This window comes from Biomphalaria glabrata, unplaced genomic scaffold (assembly GCF_947242115.1).
Source record: "Biomphalaria glabrata unplaced genomic scaffold, xgBioGlab47.1 scaffold_27, whole genome shotgun sequence".
Classification (NCBI taxonomy): Eukaryota; Metazoa; Mollusca; class Gastropoda; family Planorbidae; genus Biomphalaria; species Biomphalaria glabrata.
The window spans coordinates 121578-137012 of NW_026602919.1; the positions used below are offsets into that span (position 1 = coordinate 121578).

The 15435-nt window shown below is 32.6% G+C and overlaps 1 long non-coding RNA gene across 4 annotated transcripts in view; it reads left to right on the top strand.

The window, feature by feature from the left end:
- Nucleotides 1–14131, top strand: part of LOC129924107 (uncharacterized) — a 45941-nt gene extending 31810 nt beyond the window's left edge. For 3 of the 4 annotated variants that reach the window (XR_008776018.1, XR_008776017.1, XR_008776015.1), the window contains exon 6: nucleotides 13308–14131. This is a non-coding gene — a long non-coding RNA (uncharacterized LOC129924107). The remainder of the gene's footprint in view (nucleotides 1–13307) is intronic. The other variant, XR_008776016.1, reaches the window with a different exon arrangement.
- Nucleotides 14132–15435: the final 1304 nt, after the last annotated feature.

A 15435-nucleotide genomic window follows, 5' to 3' on the forward strand; every position in this document is an offset into this window, starting at 1 on the left:
AAGCTCAAAACAGGAGTCAGCCGAAAATGCAAGCCTGAAACTTTTTATTGGGCTCCAGCTATTCAACTGATGCACGTTTGCAAAACAAATGTTAAAAAAAAAAGGATGAAAATAGAAGCCATCAAATGTATATGATTGTGCAGGAACAGTTGGGATTTGTGTCGTTTGTATCACGCTCATCTCTCATCCACTGAGACATTGTGAAGCGATGTAACCAGTGATGTTTCGAAACATCTCTATTTAATTGTGATGAGGATATCTACAAACGTTTGTGTACAAATATGTGATAATTCGCAGATTTTTCATCTCTGCACTTAATGTGGTGATCAAAATGTATTTGCGATTCCCAGTGAAATCATTCTTTGAGTGCTTAAAAAAGAAATTCATAAGGATGTATAACTGTGTTAGACGTCTTCATTTATATTCCGATGGAAGGTTTGTAACAATAATTAAGTCACACTCAAGGAACATAAGAACCTGTCCATCAAAGGAAATATCGCCGCTCGTGATGCAACGCACACTAATCAACATTTGTACTTGCAGACCAACTAAATAGTTGCGGAGAAAACACATTTAATTGATGACTTTACTATGTTTAGCTTAGGACTTTTCAAAAGTGAAGACTGGACTCTTTAGCCATCTTCGTGTTCATAGGAAGGATTAATGGAGGACTTTTAAAATCGAAGACTGGACTCCTTAGCCATCTTCGTGTTTATAGGAATGATTAATGGAGGAATTTTTAAAGCGAAGACTGGACTCCTTAGCCATCTTCGTGTTCATAGGAATGATTAACGTAGGAATTTTAAAAGTGAAGACTGGGCTCTTTAGCCATCTTCATGTTAAAAGGATGTAGTTGAGGACTTTTTCAAAGAAGATCGGTCTCGGTGGCCATCTTTGTACTTATAGGAAAGGATATTGTATTATGTTTTAAACATGAGGATTTTTAGCTGAGGACTAGATGTATTAATAGTCATCAATTGAATTGTTGATCCAAGACAAAATAGTTGGTTATGTCTGTGTGCATTTGTAGACAACCCAGCAGTGCACATCCTTTTTCTTGTTTTGCTTTTTTCACGTGCTACAATGCCTTGGACAAAGCATCATCATAACTTGGAATGTTTAAAGGCATTATAAAAATATCATAGAAGAATGAGTTTGTGAAATAACCGGTTATTTCAGTTCAGTTGAATAATAGTTGGGACATAATTAGTTGAGAGCAAGCTTTGAGGCTGATTCAACTCACTCGACATTAGTTGAGTGCGAAGTTTGTGAGGCTGCTTCAGCCCTCAAACCGGATGCTTGTAGACCACCTTCAATAGCTTGAACACGACGTCATCAAAAATATTGTTACAGTCAGTTCATCAAAATAAAGTTGTCGGTCGACAAGCTCAAAACAGGAGTCAGCCGAAAATGCAAGCCTGAAACTTTTTATTGGGCTCCAGCTATTCAACTGATGCACGTTTGCAAAACAAATGTTAAAAAAAAAAGGATGAAAATAGAAGCCATCAGATGTATATGATTGTGCAGGAACAGTTGGGATTTGTGTCGTTTGTATCACGCTCATCTCTCATCCACTGAGACATTGTGAAGCGATGTAACCAGTGATGTTTCGAAACATCTCTATTTAATTGTGATGAGGATATCTACAAACGTTTGTGTACAAATATGTGATAATTCGCAGATTTTTCATCTCTGCACTTAATGTGGTGATCAAAATGTATTTGCGATTCCCAGTGAAATCATTCTTTGAGTGCTTAAAAAAGAAATTCATAAGGATGTATAACTGTGTTAGACGTCTTCATTTATATTCCGATGGAAGGTTTGTAACAATAATTAAGTCACACTCAAGGAACATAAGAACCTGTCCATCAAAGGAAATATCGCCGCTCGTGATGCAACGCACACTAATCAACATTTGTACTTGCAGACCAACTAAATAGTTGCGGAGAAAACACATTTAATTGATGACTTTACTATGTTTAGCTTAGGACTTTTCAAAAGCGAAGACTGGACTCTTTAGCCATCTTCGTGTTCATAGGAAGGATTAATGGAGGACTTTTAAAATCGAAGACTGGACTCCTTAGCCATCTTCGTGTTTATAGGAATGATTAATGGAGGAATTTTTAAAGCGAAGACTGGACTCCTTAGCCATCTTCGTGTTCATAGGAATGATTAACGTAGGAATTTTAAAAGTGAAGACTGGGCTCTTTAGCCATCTTCATGTTAAAAGGATGTAGTTGAGGACTTTTTCAAAGAAGATCGGTCTCGGTGGCCATCTTTGTACTTATAGGAAAGGATATTGTATTATGTTTTAAACATGAGGATTTTTAGCTGAGGACTAGATGTATTAATAGTCATCAATTGAATTGTTGATCCAAGACAAAATAGTTGGTTATGTCTGTGTGCATTTGTAGACAACCCAGCAGTGCACATCCTTTTTCTTGTTTTGCTTTTTTCACGTGCTACAATGCCTTGGACAAAGCATCATCATAACTTGGAATGTTTAAAGGCATTATAAAAATATCATAGAAGAATGAGTTTGTGAAATAACCGGTTATTTCAGTTCAGTTGAATAATAGTTGGGACATAATTAGTTGAGAGCAAGCTTTGAGGCTGATTCAACTCACTCGACATTAGTTGAGTGCGAAGTTTGTGAGGCTGCTTCAGCCCTCAAACCGGATGCTTGTAGACCACCTTCAATAGCTTGAACACGACGTCATCAAAAATATTGTTACAGTCAGTTCATCAAAATGAAGTTGTCGGTCGACAAGCTCAAAACAGGAGTCAGCCGAAAATGCAAGCCTGAAACTTTTTATTGGGCTCCAGCTATTCAACTGATGCACGTTTGCAAAACAAATGTTAAAAAAAAAAGGATGAAAATAGAAGCCATCAGATGTATATGATTGTGCAGGAACAGTTGGGATTTGTGTCGTTTGTATCACGCTCATCTCTCATCCACTGAGACATTGTGAAGCGATGTAACCAGTGATGTTTCGAAACATCTCTATTTAATTGTGATGAGGATATCTACAAACGTTTGTGTACAAATATGTGATAATTCGCAGATTTTTCATCTCTGCACTTAATGTGGTGATCAAAATGTATTTGCGATTCCCAGTGAAATCATTCTTTGAGTGCTTAAAAAAGAAATTCATAAGGATGTATAACTGTGTTAGACGTCTTCATTTATATTCCGATGGAAGGTTTGTAACAATAATTAAGTCACACTCAAGGAACATAAGAACCTGTCCATCAAAGGAAATATCGCCGCTCGTGATGCAACGCACACTAATCAACATTTGTACTTGCAGACCAACTAAATAGTTGCGGAGAAAACACATTTAATTGATGACTTTACTATGTTTAGCTTAGGACTTTTCAAAAGCGAAGACTGGACTCTTTAGCCATCTTCGTGTTCATAGGAAGGATTAATGGAGGACTTTTAAAATCGAAGACTGGACTCCTTAGCCATCTTCGTGTTTATAGGAATGATTAATGGAGGAATTTTTAAAGCGAAGACTGGACTCCTTAGCCATCTTCGTGTTCATAGGAATGATTAACGTAGGAATTTTAAAAGTGAAGACTGGGCTCTTTAGCCATCTTCATGTTAAAAGGATGTAGTTGAGGACTTTTTCAAAGAAGATCGGTCTCGGTGGCCATCTTTGTACTTATAGGAAAGGATATTGTATTATGTTTTAAACATGAGGATTTTTAGCTGAGGACTAGATGTATTAATAGTCATCAATTGAATTGTTGATCCAAGACAAAATAGTTGGTTATGTCTGTGTGCATTTGTAGACAACCCAGCAGTGCACATCCTTTTTCTTGTTTTGCTTTTTTCACGTGCTACAATGCCTTGGACAAAGCATCATCATAACTTGGAATGTTTAAAGGCATTATAAAAATATCATAGAAGAATGAGTTTGTGAAATAACCGGTTATTTCAGTTCAGTTGAATAATAGTTGGGACATAATTAGTTGAGTGCAAGCTTTGAGGCTGATTCAACTCACTCGACATTAGTTGAGTGCGAAGTTTGTGAGGCTGCTTCAGCCCTCAAACCGGATGCTTGTAGACCACCTTCAATAGCTTGAACACGACGTCATCAAAAATATTGTTACAGTCAGTTCATCAAAATGAAGTTGTCGGTCGACAAGCTCAAAACAGGAGTCAGCCGAAAATGCAAGCCTGAAACTTTTTATTGGGCTCCAGCTATTCAACTGATGCACGTTTGCAAAACAAATGTTAAAAAAAAAGGATGAAAATAGAAGCCATCAGATGTATATGATTGTGCAGGAACAGTTGGGATTTGTGTCGTTTGTATCACGCTCATCTCTCATCCACTGAGACATTGTGAAGCGATGTAACCAGTGATGTTTCGAAACATCTCTATTTAATTGTGATGAGGATATCTACAAACGTTTGTGTACAAATATGTGATAATTCGCAGATTTTTCATCTCTGCACTTAATGTGGTGATCAAAATGTATTTGCGATTCCCAGTGAAATCATTCTTTGAGTGCTTAAAAAAGAAATTCATAAGGATGTATAACTGTGTTAGACGTCTTCATTTATATTCCGATGGAAGGTTTGTAACAATAATTAAGTCACACTCAAGGAACATATGAACGTGTCCATCAAAGGAAATATCGCCGCTCGTGATGCAACGCACACTAATCAACATTTGCACTTGCAATTAAGTAGTTGTGGAGAAACACATTTAATTGATAAATTTACTGTCATTAGCTTAGGACTTTTCCTTTGTGGGTGGTGAGTCCTTAATGTTTGGCTGCACACTTGGTAGGTTTTTCCTATCTGAGCTTGAGTTATTGCCATAAATGAGATAATTGAAATTAATGTTTTAGTTTTTTTGTTACTATAAATAACTGACATTTTTCTGGATGTAAAGACATGCTCCAATGTGATTTTTTTTTTGTAATTCATCTAATTTTCTTTGTAAAATTTCTGTATCTTGAGTTGTTTTTATTGTTTTATATATTATTCAATTGTCTGGAAACAATCTGACTTTTGTTCCTGAACTTATGCAATTTGGTAAATTATTTATGTACATTAAAAATAGTACTAAACCTAAGACTGAACCACATTTCCATTGACATGAATATTGATCATATAATTGACTTTTTTTTTTTTATAATTATAAAGTTCCATTTCATATTTTTTTTTTATAATTATAAAGTTCCATTTCAGATCTTTAAATTTTTCCAGTAATCCAACCACACAAAAACTTAATCTTCTATCAGCCTTCTCATGTTGCAGTGTTAACTTTTTATGTTCCTTTGTCTTCTTCATTGCTTATCTGAATTAGCTCTTGCTACTTTAGAAGTAAAATAACTGTTTTCTCTTACTTTATTTACAAATTCAAATTCATTCTTTAATAACATATAGCCTCCAATTAACTTTTAAAAAAATATTGTTAAAGGACTCTTTGGATTGCATCCAATTATCAATTCAAATGGAGAGTAGCCAGGAGTAGTTCTATCATCAATTCAGTAGTTATTATTGCCTTTGTAAGTGACCTCTAGCGTTCTCACCCTGAAGCCGCATGCAACCATGTGCTCTCTTCTGTGTCTTATAAATAGAGAGACTTCTTTTGGTCTGACAGTTATGCTGGGCAGGGCATGTATTCCATATGGGTGATGAACGTATGCCAAAAGCAGTCTTTTTTGGTGAGGTGAAAGATGAACATGGTAACAGTGAATATTTCCAATAATCAGGGGACAAACATTTTTCATCACCATAGCTGTGATTCTTTCTGTTATCCATGGGCAGTCAATAAATGCTATTGGACATGATATATTGTTGTTTTGCCAGCATAATTTTCTTACTGTTACCCATCATATTTTCTTAGTTTTACCTGTCATATTTTCTTAGTTTTACCTGTCATATTTCCTTAGTTTTACATGTCATATTATCTTAGTTATACCTGTTATATTTTCTTAGTTATACCTGTCATAGTATCTTGTTTTAACATGTTTATCATTAGTGTCTGTGGTATATTTCACTAGTACACCATTAACATATGCTGGAAAAAATTCCAGTTTTACTTCAATATTATATACTGTAGGTTGGAACTTCATTTGTATTAACATTATTACTTTGTTACCTATTCTGATTTCCAATTCCTTATCTATTTCTTGGTACATTATATTTTTGGAGAATTAGATTCTTGTCTTTAATGTTGATAATAAATTTCTCTTTGGTGATCTAGATTCCAATAATATTGCTTTTAACAGGATGCATTTCTTTCTTTGTTCTCTCTATTAATGAGTTAATAACACTCAAAGTCTTGCCTCTTAGTTTACATATGAATATATTAGAACAAGTATCTTCATTGTAATTGCAAGTTTTACAGATAGTCTGAAAATAACTATGTATTTCATCAGTATCTTTAAGGTCCCTCATTTTTGGCCTATAAATATTCTCTTTATGCTCACGCTTGGTAGTTTCTGTTTTGTCTCCCTTGTTTGGAATTGCAGCTTTTATTTTTCAGTTTGTTTGTTTTTTTAAATTTCTGATTCTTTGTCTGGTTTTGCTTCCTTTTAATTTCTTTCAGCATCTAGTTGCATTTCTCTCTTCTCTTTGTGCTTTGTAAATATTCTCTATATGTTCACGCTTGGTAGTTTCTGTTTTGTCTCCCTTGTTTGGAATTGCAGCTTTTATTTTTCAGTTTTTTTTTTTTTTTAAATTTCTGATTCTTTGTCTGGTTTTGCTTCCTTTTAATTTCTTTCAGCATCTGGTTGCATTTCTCTCTTCTCTTTGTGCTTTGTAAATATTCTCTATATGTTCACGCTTGGTAGTTTCTGTTTTGTCTCCCTTGTTTGGAATTGCAGCTTTTATTTTTCAGTTGTTTTTTTTTTTTAAATTTCTGATTCTTTGTCTGGTTTTGCTTCCTTTTAATTTCTTTCAGCATCTAGTTGCATTTCTCTCTTCTCTTTGTGCTTTGTAAATATTCTCTATATGTTCACGCTTGGTAGTTTCTGTTTTGTCTCCCTTGTTTGGAATTGCAGCTTTTATTTTTCAGTTGTTTTTTTTTTTTTAAATTTCTGATTCTTTGTCTGGTTTTGCTTCCTTTTAATTTCTTTCAGCATCTGGTTGCATTTCAATCTTCTCTTTGTGCTTTGTAAATATTCTCTATATGTTCACGCTTGGTAGTTTCTGTTTTGTCTTCCTTGTTTGGAATTGCAGCTTTTATTTTTCAGTTGTTTTTTTTTTTTAAATTTCTGATTCTTTGTCTGGTTTTGCTTCCTTTTAATTTCTTTCAGCATCTAGTTGCATTTCTCTCTTCTCTTTGTGCTTTGTAAATATTCTCTATATGTTCACGCTTGGTAGTTTCTGTTTTGTCTCCCTTGTTTGGAATTGCAGCTTTTATTTTTCAGTTGTTTTTTTTTTTTAAATTTCTGATTCTTTGTCTGGTTTTGCTTCCTTTTAATTTCTTTCAGCATCTGGTTGCATTTCTCTCTTCTCTTTGTGCTCTCGCCAACTCTTTAAAATATCAACTTGATTTTCTTTCCTTTCCATTTATGTCAAAACATCTTTCTTTTCTTCATCTTTAAGACCAAACAATTCAGCAACTTTCTTTAGTTCAGTATATCCATCCATGTATCTATTAATACTTATCAAATGTACCAATGCATTCTGTACTTTTTTTTATAGATAATAATGATATCTAATATCTTTTATAGTTTACAATCACTGACAATATTATCAAGCCAATACTATTGTGATTAACATAACACACTAAATTGTCAACAATCTAATAATCAATGTCATAATCAATTATTATGTCTTTACAATATATTATTTTGTCATATAGAAAGAGAAAACAAAATTAATAAAATATTATAATGTAAAAAAAAAATGTAACAAAGTTTATACCAAAATGTTACAATTATATAAATGATGATATGATGATGACTCAGTGCACTGAAAACTTTGATTAAATTGAGGAGGATTCAAGCAACACATTGACCTCACTCTCTTACCCTAAAGCACATCCTGTTCCAAAAGCAAGATTTGGTCAATATATAAAAACAAACAAGCACAGCAGGAAAAAAAGACAGAAAATTTTCAAGAAATACTATATATACTTACAAATATAAATAAAAATGACTTAAAGACCCCAAGAAATTGTGCACAATATTAATACAATGTAAACATTAAAATAAACAATAGTCTAAACACAAAAATCTACTAGTGTTAAATCTGCGACCTCTAAAACCTTATGTTCTGATCATATAAATATATTTTTTTACACATTGAAAAAAGACAAAATTTAACAAGGACACAATATCAGTGATACCAAATTTTGACAAGAACAAAACTGTCAACAGCTTTCTAAATATAGAACATAAAAATTAAAAATGAAAATCAAAATTATCAGTAATATATTTCAATACTGATTATCTTCCTGTAATGTCATTGAATACTAGCACTGATATAGCTCATCACTTTGAAGAGTGCTTCTTAATCTTTTCACTGTCCAACTTCAATAGAATGTATATATAAATATATATACTTTTACTGCACAAAATTACTGACTATTACTTGAGATGTATAATATACATCAGCACAAAATTACTGCCTTTGTCCAAATTTACAATTACTGTCCAACTTCAATACAATATATATACTTGTACTGCACAAAATTACTATTATTTGATGAGATATATAATATACACAAATGTACTGTGTCAAAATTTACAATTACAGTTCAACTTCAATGCAATATATATACTTGTAATGCACAAAATTACTGACTATTACTTGATGAGATATATAATATACATTGGCATAAAAATATTGTCTGCCTGTGTCAAAATTTACAATCACTGTCCAACTTCAATATACTATTTACTAATTAATTGTTGGTGCACCTGAAGTGTCTGGTTGATTTTTTGGGGCACTTTTTCATCCTTCAACTGTCTACAAGTGTTTACATACTATTTACAATCACTGTCCAACTTCAATATACTATTTACTAATTAATTGTTGGTGCAACTGAAGTGTCTGGTCAATTTTTGGGGCACCTTTATCATTTTTCAACTGTCTAGGAGTGTTTACATACTATTTACTAATGAGATATATAATATACACAAATGTACTGTCTGCCTGTGTCAAAATTTACAATTGCAGTTCAACTTCAATGCAATATATATACTTGTACTGCACATAATTACTGACTATTATTTGATGAGATATATAATATACATTGGCATAAAAATATTGTCTGCCTGTGTCAAAATTTACAATAAGTGTCCAACTTCAATATACTATTTACTAATTAATTGTTGGTGCACCTGAAGTGTCTGGTCAATTTTTGGGGCACCTTTATCATTTTTCAACTGTCTAGGAGTGTTTACATACTATTTACTAATGAGATATATAATATACACAAATGTACTGTCTGCCTGTGTCAAAATTTACAATTGCAGTTCAACTTCAATGCAATATATATACTTGTACTGCACATAATTACTGACTATTATTTGATGAGATATATAATATACATTGGCATAAAAATATTGTCTGCCTGTGTCAAAATTTACAATAAGTGTCCAACTTCAATATACTATTTACTAATTAATTGTTGGTGCACCTGAAGTGTCTGGTTGATTTTTTTGGGGCACTTTTTCATCCTTCAACTGTCTACAAGTGTTTACATACTATTTACTAATGAGATATATAATATACACAAATGTACTGTCTGCCTGTGTCAAAATTTACAATTGCAGTTCAACTTCAATGCAATATATATACTTGTACTGCACATAATTACTGACTATTACTTGATGAGATATTTAATATACATTGGCATAAAAATATTGTCTGCCTTTGTCAAAATTTACAATAAGTGTCCAACTTCAATATACTATTTACTAATTAATTGTTGGTGCACCTGAAGTGTCTGGTTTATTTTTTGGGGCACTTTTTCATCCTTCAACTGTCTAGGAGTGTTTACATACTATTTACTAATGAGATATATAATATACACAAATGTACTGTCTGCCTGGGTTAAAATTTACAATTACAGTTCAACTTCAATGCAATATATATACTTGTAATGCACAAAATTACTGACTATTACTTGATGAGATATATAATATACATTGGCATAAAAATATTGTCTGCCTGTGTCAAAATTTACAATCACTGTCCAACTTCAATATACTATTTACTAATTAATTGTTGGTGCACCTGAAGTGTCTGGTTGATTTTTTGGGGCACTTTTTCATCCTTCAACTGTCTACAAGTGTTTACATACTATTTACAATCACTGTCCAACTTCAATATACTATTTACTAATTAATTGTTGGTGCAACTGAAGTGTCTGGTCAATTTTTGGGGCACCTTTATCATTTTTCAACTGTCTAGGAGTGTTTACATACTATTTACTAATGAGATATATAATATACACAAATGTACTGTCTGCCTGTGTCAAAATTTACAATTGCAGTTCAACTTCAATGCAATATATATACTTGTACTGCACATAATTACTGACTATTATTTGATGAGATATATAATATACATTGGCATAAAAATATTGTCTGCCTGTGTCAAAATTTACAATAAGTGTCCAACTTCAATATACTATTTACTAATTAATTGTTGGTGCACCTGAAGTGTCTGGTTGATTTTTTGGGGCACTTTTTCATCCTTCAACTGTCTACAAGTGTTTACATACTATTTACTAATGAGATATATAATATACACAAATGTACTGTCTGCCTGTGTCAAAATTTACAATTGCAGTTCAACTTCAATGCAATATATATACTTGTACTGCACATAATTACTGACTATTACTTGATGAGATATATAATATACATTGGCATAAAAATATTGTCTGCCTGTGTCAAAATTTACAATAAGTGTCCAACTTCAATATACTATTTACTAATTAATTGTTGGTGCACCTGAAGTGTCTGGTTGATTTTTTGGGGCACTTTTTCATCCTTCAACTGTCTACAAGTGTTTACATACTATTTACAATCACTGTCCAACTTCAATATACTATTTACTAATTAATTGTTGGTGCAACTGAAGTGTCTGGTCAATTTTTGGGGCACCTTTATCATTTTTCAACTGTCTAGGAGTGTTTACATACTATTTACTAATGAGATATATAATATACACAAATGTACTGTCTGCCTGTGTCAAAATTTACAATTGCAGTTCAACTTCAATGCAATATATATACTTGTACTGCACATAATTACTGACTATTACTTGATGAGATATATAATATACATTGGCATAAAATTATTGACTTCATCTGTCTACGAGTGTTTACATACTATTTACTAATGAGATATATAATATACACAAATGTACTGTCTGCCTGGGTTAAATTTTACAATTACAGTTCAACTTCAATGCAATATATATACTTGTACTGCACAAAATTACTGACTATTACTTGATGAGATATATAATATACATTGGCATAAAATTATTGACTTCATCTGTCTACGAGTGTTTACATACTATTTACTAATGAGATATATAATATACACAAATGTACTGTCTGCCTGGGTTAAATTTTACAATTACAGTTCAACTTCAATGCAATATATATACTTGTACTGCACAAAATTACTGACTATTACTTGATGAGATATATAATATACATTGGCATAAAAATATTGTCTGCCTGTGTCAAAATTTACAATCACTGTCCAACTTCAATATACTATTTACTAATTAATTGTTGGTGCACCTGAAGTGTCTGGTCGATTTTTGGGGCACCTTTTGTCATCCTTTTGATTTGTGATAGGGCAATGCAATTGTGATAATATAATATTAAAAATAGATTTTTATTAATTTATGTAAATGTTTACTATTTTCACCATCTGAGCTGTGAATGAATCTTGTTTTTAATGACCCAACTGTATAAAACTTAGCTCTTGAGCTATGAAGGGGGAATAACCCTTGAGAGATTATGGGCATGACATAGCCTTAATTGTGCTGATGTGCCAAAAACCAAAAATATCAATACCTTCCAACTGTTGGGCACCTATATGGTCATCAATTGTTGGAATACTTCATCCCTCATACCAACTGTTGGGCACCTCAAGTGTGTCCTGTCAGCTATTGGGGCACCACAAGTGTCCTAATGACTGTTTGGGCACCTCAAATATCCTTTTAACTTGAGGCACTATAGGTATTGTATCTATTGTTGAAGCACTTCAAATGTCCTATCATTTGTTGGGGCATCTCATTTATCCTAACAACTGTTGGGCACTTCAATAATCTTATTTTTGGGCACTCCAAGTGTTCTATCAATTGTTTGGGCACTCCAAGTGTTCTATCAATTGTTTGGGCACTCCAAGTGTCCTATCAATTGTTAGGCACCTCATCGATCATACCAACTGTTGTCCACCTCAAGTTTGTCCAATCAGCTGTTGGGGCACCACAAGTGTTTCAACACTTTTTAGGCACCTCAAATGTCCTTATAACTGATGGGGCACCTCAATATCCTATCAATTGGTAGGGCACCTCAAGTATCCTATCAATTGGTAGAGCACCTCTAGTGTCCTATCAATTTGTAGGGCACCTCTTGTTCTATTGTTTGGTAGGGCACTTCAAGTATCCTATCAGTTGGTAAGGCACCTCTTCTTTCCTACCAAATGTTAGGTCACCACAAGTCTCCTATTAACTGTTGGGGTACCTAAAGTATCCTATCATGGGGCATCTCATTCATCCTAACAACTCAATGGTCTTATTGTTGGGGCACTCTAAGTGTCATATCAATTGTTGGGCACCTCATCCATCATACCAACTGTTGTTCACCTCATGTTTGTCCTATCAGTTGTTGGGGCACCACAAGTGTCCTAACAACTGCTTGTCCTTTTAACTTATGTGGCACCTCAAGTGTCCTATTAACTGTTGGGGCACATCAAGTATTCATTCAACTCTCTCTCTATATATATATATATATATTATATTATATTATGTTAGTTTTGATTACCATTATAAATATATATGATTATGGTTATTATATAGTATATATAATCTGCAGTGTTTTTACAAATGTGTAGTCCTGCTTATTACTCCCAGAACCACTTTTTTTTTTTTCAGTTTCATTAGCAACATATGAATTTATATATTTGAAATGTTTAATCACACTTCTTTTTACTGAAGTTTAATTTTTTGTTAACAGATATCAAGCTACAAAATAAAATTCCAATTTTTTAGGTTCTCGCCTATATCTGCAATTTATATCTATATATTAAGTTTTGTTACCTTGAACTCTTTCAAGTTTTTGTTACACAACTTTATATTTCAGATTCTTTTTGTTCTTCCTTAGGTTCAAATGTATCAGTTGTTTTTGTTGACAGATATCAAGGTACAGAAATAAGAATCTAATTTAGAGTTTTTTAAAGCTTGATTAGTCATAATATTTGCACTATTATTTCCAATATGTGCCAGAGTGTCTGCTAAATGTAACTAGTATGATTAAAAACATGGTCATTGCAAAGTCTAACATATGGACAAGTAGGATGCTTGGGGCTTGATTCAGTGAAAGAATGTTGGACAAGCAGAAGTGTTATGGAGTGTGTGTGTTTTTATGGTGACTGTGGTAAGAGGTAAGCGATTGGATGTGAATGATGCAAAAGTGGCATTGTCGTCACTGGGTCTTAGTTAGGGGAGACGACTCCAGAATGTAAGACTGAAAGGTTGTGTTATTGTAGTGAGTTAGATTGTAAGAAATTTTATTACTTAAGTCTACTACATTTATTTCATGTGATCACAAGTATTATAAATGTTATATTTAGTTTTGTTCACAAGGAAGTTGTTCAAGTTCTTATTAGCTAAGATATATTATGCCTTCAACAGTTTAGTTGCCTACCAGCAGTTTGGTGCTACAAGTCAACAACAGTCAGACTAAATTAAATAAAGCCATGTCTATTTCTACATGATTTTGTTGCTACTAACCTGGTGTTACTAACAACTAACTTGAAAAGGGAGAGGGGAATTATCATCTTATTCATGCTCTAACTCTTCAAATTCTATAGAATTGCAGAGAACTGACATGAAATAAAACATTAACAAAATGTGTATTATAATTGTCATTTTTCCTCTACTTAGCATTTTTTTTTTCTCCTAGATTTTCATAATATTTTGTTGAAGTCATTTCAGTTCTCAATTATTTTGTGCACTAAGTTACAAGAAAAAATTCAAGCAAAAGAGGTCACTACACTAAGACTTTGTCTTCTCATAAGAAAGGATGGCTGCCTGGTCATGTGATATATGTGCTGGACTGTGTGTGGTCATCTTGATGCTCATATCTTGTCTGATATTTATTCTGCTGGACATTTGGTCAAGGAAGTAGATTCCCTTCAGCTCTCAAGAAACATTCAAAACATGTCAAACATTTGACAAGAATATCAAGCAAGTGCAGTGTACATGTAAGTAATGTTGAAACATTATCTGATCTCATTTATGCATTCTTGAGGACGATCTGCAGCCACTAAACCAGTTACATCAGATCTGGATAAAGTGGTCGCCTCCTCTTCATTAAGGCTAGAACAGAAAGATTTTATTATTCTTTTACTCTACTTTCTGTCAGTGTGTTTCATAGTCATTTGTCACATCACTGAGAAACTTAGTTCATTAAGCACTGGCTGTATAAGACTGAGTGTTTATATTTTTTGTGTGTGAATGTTGTTCCTGTTTGCATCTATATTGTCATTGTTATAGTAGTAATCCTAAGGATAATTGTAATCAAACTGAATTTTCATTTGTTTGGATCTTATCTCGTGGGAATTTTAAACTTGATAATTTGCTCTTTGCTTACATTTTGATTTTTAAGTACATTCTAAAAGAAATACAATACATAAGGATAGAAAAAGGAGAGCAAACAATATAGAGATTGGCTGAAGCAATATAAAGAAAGTGAGATCAAATAAAAGAATATATAAAAAGAATAAACCTAGAGAATTTGAAACAATCTAGACAGTCTCTGTAGCTATTTGGAAAGATTGCTATTGCCAACTAAACAAAACAAATTAGTTTGGACTACAAGCAAAAGAACTTAAAAAGTTGTGATTTTATTTTCTAGAAAAGCACAAACTTTATAGCAGAATTTTCACTCTAAATATTAAAGCTTTCTGTATTCTGTACATTAGATACACTAAATAGCTAGTTATTTATAGTTTTTTGGCATAATTGAAAATCTTCAATAAATTCCTTAGAATTTAAAGGCTTAATAAAACTTAAATTTTTTTTTCACTTAATTTGGGTAGTTATTCTTTGCTGCTGTAGTAGGTGTCTTGAGTGTATTTTTTTTCTTTAAAGTTTATTCATAAAATACTAAGTTAAAACATAAAGCTGCATCATCAGAATAGTTTTATTGAACATGAAAAGAAAAGCAATAGAATTTTTTTTTTCCCTTTTCAAGGCAAAAGTTTTTC